The following is a 13,373-nucleotide window of genomic DNA, read 5'->3' as shown; positions in this document are numbered from 1 at the left end:
TTGATAAAATTTTCAAATAATGAAAATTTATTGAATTATTTCAAATGAGGATCAATTTATAGAATATGTAATTTTTTGGGACTAAAACTGTTATTATACTATGTCACATCACCATTTCGTTAAGTTAATGGTCAAACTTAACATTAGGTGATCAAAACAAATAAAACGTGATATTAATAATGATTTTGAAAAAAAAAATTATGTTACAAAAACAAACACGTGGGAATAATGTGAGTGACCAAATATGTTAGTTTACCCATAATTTTTTACCACTCTTGTTCTCTTATCCCTTATGTTATGATATGCATAGACAACACCAATTCCTTATGTATAGAAGATTAGATTTATTGATATATAATCATTTCTAATAGACCTATTACAAAGTATTAATAGTGTACATTCAATAGGAATTGAACCTACGAATTCACCAATTATGAGTTGAGTGCTTTAATTGTTCAATGTAAGGGTTAACCCAAGAGACATATAGATTGATATGAGAGTATTGTTAGACCCCTTAAGAAAAATTTAGGCCTAATCGAAAGAGAATTTGACTTAATTAATCATAAAAAGGACTACATTTGAATTGATGTCAAATAAAGAGGGACCAAGATGGTATATATACCATTAAGGCAATCATGGTTGATTTGCTCATGGCATACATGAAAATTGAGGGGGGGAATTAAATTTTACCCCAACCCTCTCTTATTTATCTTACATTTTCATCTTTTCTCCTTAAAACCTTCGGATTATAAAAATTAAAAGAGCCAACTTTACAATGAATGTGTTATTGGAGAACTAAAGTGGTAATATTATTGATTGAAATCTTCTAAGTTTAGGAATAAAATATGGCCTCACACAATATATTTCTTACTCTTAATCATTGTACAAATAATTGGAAAGTTATTTTGCATACTACAATCGTCTTGTATATTATTGAAGCTAAAGTATATGTGAAGACATTAAATTTTGATCATGGATATTATTCATGTAATGTATATTATATTATATTACATAATGTACATATTTATTTATTTATTTATTTATAACACAAGCCCGATATTACAAGTCCAACAATAGCCCAAGTCAGCCCCAGGCCCAGACCCATGTGCAGATCAGCTCCTTAGGGTTTCGAGGAACCCTAGTGCCGCATGCAAATCCCACGTGAGCAGCAAGTTTCCAGAACCCTAGCTCCACGTCTCGTTCCAGCGCCGTTTCCCCCCATTTGAAGTTCCCACAGCCGTACGTCTCGCCCAACAACCCGTATCATTCGGCGCAGAGATCTCGACCATCACCAACATATCAACAAACCAACTAGCATTAGAATCCTAGTTCTAATAAGATACTAAAAAAGGTTTTTTCATTATAATAACACATAATCAGCCATTTGGGGGGGATTTTTGACACACAAACACACAAGTTTTGTACACGATTACGAGGGAAATCAGCAGCAAACCGCAAATACTCAAAGCACTTGTAATATCCGAAAGCAGAAAAGAAATAAAGGTAACTTTTTTTACCTCGTTTGGTTCTTCTTTGCATGCGAGTGTAGATCCTTCCCTTTATTTTCGTCTCCTCATTCAGACGGCCAATGACCCGGGGAGGGGTATTTCGAGTGGATCTATTCTAGATCTACCCTCCCGAGGCCTCCTTTTCATAAAATCAGTATGTTTTTTAAAACGAGGGTACAAAGACCTCTCGGAAAATAAAGGGGGTTCAAGATGAAAACCCGCAAAGGGCGTCTTACAACCAAGGATGGATCCAAGTTGAAAACCCGGAAAGGGCGATTTGGATATTAACAGTGGAAACATCTCGGCACATGAATCTTCTACGAACTCAACAAATCAGAGAAATGTTGCACTCTCCCAAACGTTATCGCATTTTCAAGGATCTTTTGGCAAAGGCTGCATTCAAAGTCATCAAACGGCTTTTCAACTCAGAAGTGCCCACATTATCGAGATCTAAGACATTCATTTACACACCACCGTGTATTCGTTTTCTAGAATGTTTGCCATGTATTGTTTTGTTTCTCCTCCCCCTTATGAATAATACCATATTTCCTCTAATTCCTTTTGAGCATATTGAATTAGATTTAACCTAATGATTTATTTATTTTTATGAAAGATAATCGCATATTACTGTACAAAGATTCATTGAAAAGTACAGGTACCCCAAAGATCAAGGCTCATACACACTTGAGATAGTTGAGGAGTATCTCCCAAATCAAGAAAAAAGAATGTGCACATCAGATTTAAATATTTGAAGAATTCAAGATCAGAGATCGGAACTTCAAGCTTTCAAAATCAAGAGTCAACAACGACAGGCCACCGGAGATCAAGATTTCTCTCCAGAGCCCAGAATAACATATGTTGCCTATACATTTTAGGCATACCTAAGAGCATGAAATCCATAACATCGCATAGATGCATATCTTTGCAGGTCTTACCCAGAGCCAATTTCAACTTCACAACGAAGGATATTGGACCCCGGACAACGCAAGTTCAACTTCACGACGAAGGGACCGCTGGTTGTCAACCGATAATTTCAGAGCCAATTTCAACTTCACAACGGAGGATATTGGACTCCAGACAACGCAAGTTCAACTTCACGACGAAGGGACCGCTGGTTGTCAACAAACATTTCTCAATTTCAGAGCCAATTTCAACTTCACAACGGAGGATATTGGACTCCAGACAACGCAAGTTCAACTTCACGACGAAGGGACCGCTGGTTGTCAACCGACAATTTCCCAATTTCAACTTCACAACGAAGGATATTGGACTCCCGACAACGCAAGTTCAACTTCACGACGAAGGGACCACTGGTTGTCAACAAACATTTCTCAATTTCAGAGCCAATTTCAACTTCATAACGGAGGATATTGGACTCCAGACAACGCAAGTTCAACTTCACGACGAAGGGACCGCTGGTTGTCAACCGACAATTTCCCAATTTCAACTTCACAACGAAGGATATTGGACTCCCGACAATGCAAGTTCAACTTCACGACGAAGGGACCGCTGGTTGTCAACAAACATTTCTCAATTTCAAAGCCAATTTCAACTTCACAACGAAGGATATTGGACTCCAGAAAACGAGAGTTCAACTTCACGACGAAGGGACTGTTGGTTGTCAACAAACATTTCTCAATTTCAGAGCCAATTTCAACTTCACGGCGAAGGATATTGGCCTCGGAACAACGCAACTTACATTGGATTTCAACTTCACAACGAATGATATCCAATACCCAGGCTCAACTTCACGACGAAGGAGCCATATACAATTCCAACTTCACAAACAGATTGACCCAACTTCGCGACGAAGGAGTTGTCTGTAACACCACAGTCTTCAGGCCAAGGGTCACCTTCACGACGAAGTACCTCGAACCAGAAGATGATTCAGAGGCCACTTGCCAAAAGCTCGGAGTCCAATTTCAACTTCACAATGAAGGATTTCGTGCTCAGTTTGAACTCAACTTCACGACGAGAGAGTCATTTCATGATTTATATTGACAAACCAGTTTCAACATTAGATCTCAACCGCAGAGGATATTCAATATGGTCGAAATTCATGTCTTTCAATCTTTGCTCTATTTTCGTTACACGACAATGAGCAAAGAGGGGCAGCTGAAGACATTAAATTTTGATCATATATATTATTCATGTAATGTATATTATATTATATTACATAATGTACATATTTATTTATTTATTTATAACACAGGCCCGATATTACAAGTCCAACAATAGCCCAAGTCAGCCCCAGGCCCAGACCCATGTGCAGATCAGCTCCTTAGGGTTTCGAGGAACCCTAGCACCGCATGCAAATCCCACGTGAGCAACAAGTTTCCAGAACCCTAGCTCCACGCCTCATTCCAGTGCCATTTTCCCCCATTTGAAGTTCCCACAGCCGTACGTCTCGCCCAACAACCCGTATCATTCGGCGCAGAGATCTCGGTCATCACCAACATATCAACAAACCAACTAGCATTAGAATCCTAGTTCTAATAAGATACTAAAAAAGGTTTTTTCATATTATAAATAACACATGTAATCAGCCATTTGGGGGGGGGATTTTTGACACACAAACACACAAGTTTTGTACACGATTACGAGGGAAATCAGCAGCAAACCGCAAATACTCAAAGCACTTGTAATATCCGAAAGCAGGAAAGAAATAAAGGTAACTTTTTTTACCTCGTTTGGTTCTTCTTTGCATGCGAGTGTAGATCCTTCCCTTTATTTTCGTCTCCTCATTCAGACGACCGATGACCCGGGGAGGGGTATTTCGAGTGGATCTATTCTAGATCTACCCTCCCGAGGCCTCATTTTCATAAAATCAGTATGTTTTTTAAAACGAGGGTACAAAGACCTCTCGGAAAAAATGAAAATTTTGATTTTTGCCGCCGATGAACGGTGGTCGTCGCCGTTCAACGGCGGCGGCGAGGCGGCGACGGGTGTTTTCTGGGTTCATCAAGAACCCAGGTGGCGGCGTGTTCATCCAAAGATGAACTGAAGAGAGAAAACGAAGAGATTGGAGAGGGATTCGGCTGATGAGAAGAGAACAAATGATTTTTTTTTTTAAAAACTTAAGTTATATACTAAGATCCGCGTGTTTTTCTTAACGAAAGGAGAAACTACACGTTTGGTCCTCTCGTTTTTTTAAAGGCTCGATTTGATCCCTGATTTCAATTTTGAATCCAATTTTCTTTAAGATTCAGTCTCTGTTTCTGATTTTCTTTTAATTCGGCCACCCAAGTTTGCGTTATTTCATTATGATTCTATATATATATACGTATATATACATTGTTATAATATAATATATTTTTTTCTTTTTCTTTCTTTATTTATTTATTTATTTATTTATTTATACTATACTATAGTATATTATATTATATTATATATATATATATATATATTACTTGTATATTTTTTTCGTTCTTTATATATTTTATTCTATTTTCTTATGTAAATTTATACGTATATATACATTGTTATAATATACTATATTTTTTTCTTTTTCTTTATTTATTTATTTATTTATACTATAGTATATTATATTTTATATATATATATATATATATATATTACTTATATATTTTTTTCGTTCTTTATACATTTTATTCTATTGCATATATTTTTCTTATGTAGATTTTTAATATATGTTTGTACTTTTTTTTATCTATTTATTTGTTCATATTCTTATTCCATTTTTCTTTCTTTATTTTTCTTTATATTTATTCATACTGCTGTGTGTACCTTGTTATTTTCTTTATTCTGTCTGTTTGTCTCATATCTTTCCAAGTACTTTTATCTTCCATGTCTTCATTTTTATTTATATATGTATATTAACTATTTTTATTTTCTACTTTCCTCATTTTATTTTACCACCTTTTCTTTTTTACACGTTCTTTGACTTTTAAAGGGTTCGTTTTCAATCAATCAGAGGTAAGCAATTAGGATCGTTATTTTACCTTTTTAATTTAAACTTTCTATTTTCTTAATCTAAGACAACTGGAAATTACGTAGTACCGCAAGGGCGGTTCAAGGGTGCTAATCCTTCCTTGACCGTAATCAGCTCCCGAACCCGACATATCACTGGTAAGATGCAGATCAGGTAAGACCTAGGGTATCCGATCAACCCATTTATTTTAAAATAAATGATCGGTGGCGACTCCAAATCTATTTTCCTAAGTCGAAGCCCAATCCCGGGGCCCAACCGAAAGACGGTTGCGATAGCTTGGCGACTCCGCTGGGGACCCACAGGTAAGTGAGTCAGGCTAAGGTAATTTCCAGTTGTCTTTTTAATGAAAAGGGTAAGTTTGAACTTTAAGGTAACTTTTCGATCCTTATTACTTATTTTTGATTATATTTTTTCGAGTAAATAGTTGGACTGACCGTTTTCTAATGATTTCAGCTTTTCAAACATTTTTCATCTAAGGCTCTAAACCCGAGCTCCGAACCCGTTTTAAGTGGGGGTGAAAGCGACGCCTTCGTGTGAATTTATTCACCGTATGGGCCTAGCAAGTAGCCTTCGGGATTCATATACCTTATGCCTTCGAGTGAATTTATTCTCCGTATGGGCATAAGGGAATGTGTCCTCTCGAGTTTAACTTAGTCCACACAAGCCTGTTATGGGTTTCGGACTAAGGGTCTGGTCAGCCCAAGGGGGCGCCAGCAAGGAGAACTCGGGTACCGTTTTTAGAACCTAAACCGGGAGACTTTAAATAAATAGAGCCTACCCCAAAACCACATTCCAAAACCTAGGACATTTCTTTCCTAACCTTTTTGTCCTTATGTTTTTCTTTTACCATTTTTTTATTATTTATTTATTTTTATTTATTTCCATTTTACTAACCTTTTTTTGCCTTTGTGTTTGTTTTTAGCATTTGCATCATAACAAGAGGCCATTGATCCCTAAAAAGGTGTTTATTAAAATTCAAATAATCTAAATCCATGGACAAAGGTGTTGTAATACAAGAGATTGAAAACGCTGAGGCACGACTATGGTCCGAGAAGGCTCAAAGTGAAAAGGGAGACAGTCTTCAAGGAACCTATGTGTCAGAGTTGGTTCGCTACACCCCTATCAGCCTAAAACAGAACAATGTACAAGAGCTTCGAGACATCTGTGACAGTTGAAAGAATGATCGGAGACAGAAGTTCAGCCAACGGTACGGTGACATTGCACTCTTGCTTCATGTTAAGACTGAGGAGCCCTTAATCAGAGCCATGGTTCAATTCTGGAACCCGGGATATAGTTGTTTCACTTTTAACCAAGAGGACATGGTGCCTACCATCGAAGAATACACTACACTGCTGCATTGTGAAAGCATTAAGCTTGAGCGAGCCTACATTAAACACATCAAAAGCCAGCCCTTCAAGAATGCACTGACCAAAGTTGCAGGAGTAGATGAGAAATGGGTAATCGATCGAACTCAGCGTAGAGGCAGTGGAGAAGGAATTGAATGGATCCACATAAAGAAACTAATGAAAAACCACCCTGATGAGTGGAAGACTATAGACCTTTTTGCACTGGGTCTGTACGTTTGATCATCTTTCCGAAAGCTTTGGGGTGCATTGACGCTGCCGTGGTGGAACTATTTGAGCAACTTTCTAAACGAGTTAATCCAGCACCAGCCATCTTGGCCAAAACCTTTCGATCTCTCAACCATTACCGAAGAACTGGCGGAGGAAGATTCACCGGGTGCATTCAGCTCCTTCAGGTCTGGATGCACAGCCACTTCTGGAAGACTAACGGGGTTGCCTACCACCGTTTCAGCACCACCTATTCACCTCTAGGTGAATTTATCACCTTAAAATGGCATGAAGGCGTCTCGAAGGAAAAATGGATGAAGGTATTTACGCATCTTCAGGACCGAGATATTGTCTGGAGAGCCCCCTGGCTATTTCTCAGTGACGTTCTTTTCCGATGTGGTGACTCTGACACTGTGACCTTACTTGGACTTTGGGGAGCAGTCGGGTATGCTCCGTTATTAGCACTTAGACAGTATGGAGCACGCCAGTTTGTCCCAGCAACATACGGGTTGGCTAGGTCAGAGTTTGAGTATCACGGCAACAGCTATAAGAAGATGATCAAAGAAGCAGCCGATTCGTGGAGGAAAGTATTCCGGATGGATGTTGTAGCTGCTAGAAGCATGCTCACTCCGGATTATGTGGAGTGGCGAAGATTGAGAAAGAATGACAATATTCCTGTGTCAGACTGTGATGACACCCGAACCATGGAAGAACATCTCAGGCATGTCCCTTCTGAACTCGAGATAGCCAAGACCGAGTTTGAAGCCGTGAATAGTGAGCTGAAGCAAAGGATAAAGGAACTTGAAGCCGAGCGCTATCAGTGGAAGCTAGATGCTGACTCTCAGAAAGACCGGGAAAATAAACTGGAAAGAGAACAGAAAAGAGTCTGTTTTGAGTTCGAAGACTTGAGAAAGGGGTATCAAGATAAGGTCAAGGATAACGCCAAATTAAAGGTAACCTCTGAATACTGGAAAGACGAAGCTCATAGCCTGAAAAGGAAGTTTGAGGGGGCTGATGAGAAAGCTTGGAAGGAACAGATAAAGACTGCCCAAAAACGCTTGGCAGATAGTCAATATCAGAACCAGCGCTTGAGAGTTCGAGTAGCTGACTTAGAAAAACAGCATGAGAAAGATGGCAAGACAATAGTTGAGTTAGAAGCTATTGTAGATGGGTTCAAGAGGCAAGCAAACGAGCTTCAGATGGTGCCCTTCGACGGAGGATTACAATGGCGTTTCCGTTGGGAACAAGCACAGCGAAGGGTGAGGGCCCGAGACGCAACCATCCGAGATTTCCTGGATCAAGTGCGAAAAGCAGCCCGTCATCTTCACGGCCTAGCAAGGGAAGCTGGAGTGATTCGACAGGGCATTCAACCGGTGACAGATGAAGGCAGAAGACTTGTCAACCTACTGTAAGCTGTTCGGGGTCTAGAGGATTTAGTCCGAATGTACCTTTAATTTGTTTTTATGTCTCTTAAAAGATAAAACATTTTTATCTGAATAAGGGTTATTTATAATAATGAACACTTTTCTGGATCAATGCCTCCAATTGCATACATCATACATTGTATTTCTGGCATTTTATATTTCATGATTGTTTATTTTATATTTTCCATGTTTTTACATTCGTATTAACTAACAGAACATGTCTCAGACACCAAGCTTACCACCACAAGCATCAGATACACATCACCCGCACAATACTCGAGGAAAAAAGAGACAAATGGAAGCCCGAATGGAGAAGATCGAAGAGAACATGGCAAGACTTCAAAAGGAACTAGAAGATAAGATGGCTCAGAACAGTGAAAGTACTCTTGAGTCCATCAAGAAAAATTAGGAGTCCTTGATCGACCAAATCGTAGCCAAGTTGTCGGGTCTACAGTAAGCTAGTGCATCAGGGGGCATTTCTTCCGAGGGGGTGGCCATACCACCAACCCCGCAAGTGGTTATCTCAACCGGAATATTACCCGGGGACGCATCTGCTACTAAAGGGAAAGCAGCACTACCCGGGGACTCATTCGTTACCAAAGCGAAAGTTGCACCTGCTGTGAAGATACAAACTTCTACGATCATCCCTGATGATCATCCGGATGATTATCATGTCCCAGACTTTGATGAGGAAGATAAAGCCAAAAAGATGGAAGAAAAGATAAAAATATTAGAAGATCAAATAAAGATGGTCTAGGGAGACCATGATTATTATGGAGTGGACGCAATGGAGCTGAACCTAGTTCCAGACTTGGTGCTTCCACCAAAGTTTAAAGTTCCTGAGTTTGAGAAGTTCGACGGGAACAGCTGCCCTTCAGCCCATATCACTATGTTTTGTCGAAAGATGACAGGATATGGCGGGAATGACCAACTCCTGATCCACTGCTTTCAGGAGAGCCTGTCCGGTTCAGCTATTCGGTGGTACAACCAGCTTAGACGAACTCATATCAAGACGTGGAAAGACTTAGCCAAGTCTTTCTTGGAGCAATATAAGCATATCAACGATATGAGACCAGACCGGGTTATGTTACAAAGCCTGGAGAAGAAACACAATGAGAGTTTTCGACAGTACGCACAGAAATAGAGGGATTTATCTGTGCAAGTTCATCCACCATTGGATGAAAAGGAAACAAGAAAGCTGTTTGTACAGACCTTGAAGGCACATTACTTCGGGCACTTGGTAGCAATCACGTCGGGAAGTTTCTCAGATTTAGTCATGGCCGGTGAAATGATCGAATTGGCCATTAAACAAGGAAAGATTGAGGGAGGAGACTCCAGTAAAAAACCTCCCATGAAAAACAAAGAGCGAGAGATCAACAATGTAAACACCTACAACGTCAGTAAGGGGATTACGATCTCAAGCTCAAGTTCCACAGCAGCTGTACCATCCGGTACTTCTAGACAGAACCAGAGAGAACCAAGAAGGGAAAGGGAAAGGGAGCAGTTCGAACCCATTCCCATGACATATAAAGAATTATACCAACAGCTCTTCGACACTCATGCAGTGTCGCCTTATCCTATGAATCCAATAAATCCCCCTTACCCGAAATGGTATAACGAGAGCGCTCACTGCGAATACCATGGCGGTGTGCAGGGGCATTCGATTGAAAGTTGTCTCGCATTCAAAAGACTTGTGCAACGAATGCGGAACAAGAATTGGATTACTTTCAACTCCGGAACACCAAACGTCGCCCAGAATCCCTTGCCCAATCATCAGGAGACAGGAATCAATACCGTTACTATCTAAGGGGGCAGGAGGATTAAATCGAATGCTTCGGAGATCAAATCTCCTTTGGCTTGGGTATGGAGCCAAATGGTAAGGGCGGGGCTTCTTGCACCATACCCAGATATGACAGAAAAGGGAGATGGTAATCATTGTTGTTACCACAACCAAGAAGGGCATAAAGTGCAAGATTGCCCAGAGTTCAGATTGTTAGTCCAGCTCATGATGGATCGAAAGGAGTTGGAGTTTTACGAAGAAATTCAAGAGTCCTTGGAAGCAGATGTTTGTGCCACTGGAGAATCATCAGACAGAAGATTTGGTAGGGGTAGTCCTTTGATAAATACCCCTAAGGCAAGCATGACGGTAACAACACCAGCCAAGGTAGTAATCTCAGCACCTCGACCTTTTCAATATAAGGACAATTGGCAAGTGCCATGGAAGTACGAATGTCAGGTGAGTACTTCCGGAGGATGTAATAGTAAAGTGGGGCAAAGACCACTTGAGCCGTTCAAAGAAGATGTGCTAGTTGTCAATGAACCTATAAAGGATGAAGAAGCTAAAGAGTTCCTCAAGATCTTGAAGCACAGCGAGTACAACATTGTAGAACAGCTACATAACTTACCTACACGTACTTCAATGCTAGCACTATTTTTAAGCTCGGAAGCACACCGAGAAGCGCTGTTGAATGTCCTTAATCAAACGTTCGTGCCACAAGACATACCAGTCAGCAAGATGGATCGACTGGTGAACAATATTCAAGCTGATAATCTCATCTCGTTTTCAGATGATGAGATTCCATCAGGAGGAAGAGGCCGAACAAAGGCGTTACACATTACTACCTACTGTAAGGGGCACGCTTTACCAAGTGTCTTAATCGATAATAGTTCGGCCCTGAACGTGATGCATTCGATTACATTGAAGAGGCTACCAATAGATACCTCTCATATGAGAGCTTGTCAGAATGTGGTCTGAGCATTTGATGGGACCAAAAGAGAGGTAATCGGAAAGATCGAGGTACCATTGACCATCGGACCAGCCACCTATGATGTTGAGTTCCTTGTGATGGATATCATGCCGTCCTATAGCTGTCTTTTGGGAAGGCCATGGATTCATCAAGCAGGTGCAGTACCCTCTACGTTGCACCAAAAAGTTAAATTTGTTATTGATGGGGCCTTAGTAATTATCAACGCTGAGGAATATATCGTGGCAAGCGTGACCACGGAGGCTCCATACATCGAAGTAGACGAGGAAGCGGTAAAATGTTCGTTCTGCTCCTTGGAGTTTGTGAATGCCACATTCGTTGCGGAAGGAAAGAGAATCCCAAGACATCGACTCTCCAAATGCACAATGATGGAGATCAAGCAAACCCTGGGCCGAGGCGCCAGAACCGGGAGAGGTTTTGGGAAATATTTGCAAGTAATGATTAATCCTGTCCTTCCTATCTCAAAATTAGACCAATTTGGGCTCAGTTTTCAGCCCAGTTATCATGAAAAGAGAAAGGAGATCCAAAAGAACCGGGAGAGAAGGTTGGCCAGATTGACTGGAAACGAACTCCAATGGAAGCCTATGACATTCCCGCTGCTTTTTAGAACATTCAAGTCAGGTGTTTATGTGTTTGAGACCACCATATCCGAGTTAGAAACGGCTCTGGAAGATCTGAACATCAATGCCGTGACCACAGAAGATGTTGACAACGGAGATAGATCCAGGATATGCCCTCTGCCACATGGGTTCGTGCCTAGTAGTTGGTCGGTGGAAGAACTACTTGTGGTTTACAAGAGTCTTTCAGAGTAATATTCGAACTATCCCTATTTGCCTATACCCGGGGCAATAGGTGATCTTTTGTAAGGGTAAATAAACATTTTGTTTAAGTTTAATAAAAGATGCATTTTTCTTTTTCCAGGGCAAACAAATTTTTCTTTTACTTTTGAATTCATTGTTTATTTCCTTCATTCCAGTACTTCATTTCCACCTACCCTCGAAGTTAATTCTTGACTGTTCCGTGTGGGATATTATCCTCTCACACATGCACATTCTTCTTCTTTCAGGTCCACAGATAATGATAATGTAGACACTGATGATCCTGATCAGGAAGTGGATTTTGAATCAACCATTTGTCTTGGGGAATTTGATGAATGCGATAATGAAGGGGAGTGCAACTTGCCTACTGAATTGTTGAGGATGATAGAAAGGGAAGAAAAGCAAATACTACCACATGAGGAGGCGATCGAAATCTTAAATTTGGGCACTGAAGAAGATCGAAAGGAGGTTAAAATCGGTACAACTCTTTCGACTGAAGTAAGACAAAACCTGATAATCTTACTTCAGGAGTACAGAGATGTGTTCGCTTGGTCGTATCAAGACATGCCGGGACTAGACACAGATATGGTAGTTCACAAACTGCCAATCAAACCAGAATTCAAACCTGTGCAGCAAAAGCTGAGAAGAATGTGACCAGAAATGCTCCTTAAGATCAAGGAAGAAGTCAAGAAGCAATTTGATGCCGGTTTTCTCCAAGTAGCCAAATACCCAGAGTGGGTGGGCAACATAGTGCCTGTGCCGAAGAAGGACGGGAAAGTACGCATGTGTGTCGATTACCGGGACCTTAACAAGGCAAGTCCCAAGGACAACTTTCCTCTGCCACACATAGACACTCTGGTGGACAATACGGCCGGGAACGCATACTTTTCATTCATTGATGGATTTTCGGGGTACAATCAGATCAAGATGCATCCCGAAGATATGGAGAAGACCACTTTCGTCACAATGTGGGGAACTTTCTGTTATAAAGTGATGCCTTTCGGATTAAAGAATGCTGGGGCAACATATCAGAGAGCTATGGTAACCCTATTTCACGACATGATGCACCAAGATATCGAGGTTTATGTCGACGACATGATTGTCAAGGCACAGATCGAGAATGAACATGTCGAGAATCTGAGAAAGCTCTTTCAGAGATTGAGGAAATTCCGGTTACAACTGAACCCTAGCAAATGTACCTTCGGGGTGATATCCGGGAAACTATTAGGCTTTATAGTCAGCAGAAAAGGCATTGAGGTTGATCATGATAAGGTTAAGGCTATCCAGAGTCTACCTCCTCCATGAACACAAAAGGAGGTCCGAGGTTTTTTTAGG

This window comes from Hibiscus syriacus, unplaced genomic scaffold, assembly GCF_006381635.1.
Source record: "Hibiscus syriacus cultivar Baekdansim isolate YM2019G1 unplaced genomic scaffold, ASM638163v2 tig00117056_pilon, whole genome shotgun sequence".
Taxonomy (NCBI): domain Eukaryota; kingdom Viridiplantae; phylum Streptophyta; class Magnoliopsida; order Malvales; family Malvaceae; genus Hibiscus; species Hibiscus syriacus.
The sequence above is the reverse complement of the archived record's forward strand: the minus strand, read 5'-3'. Positions refer to the sequence as shown.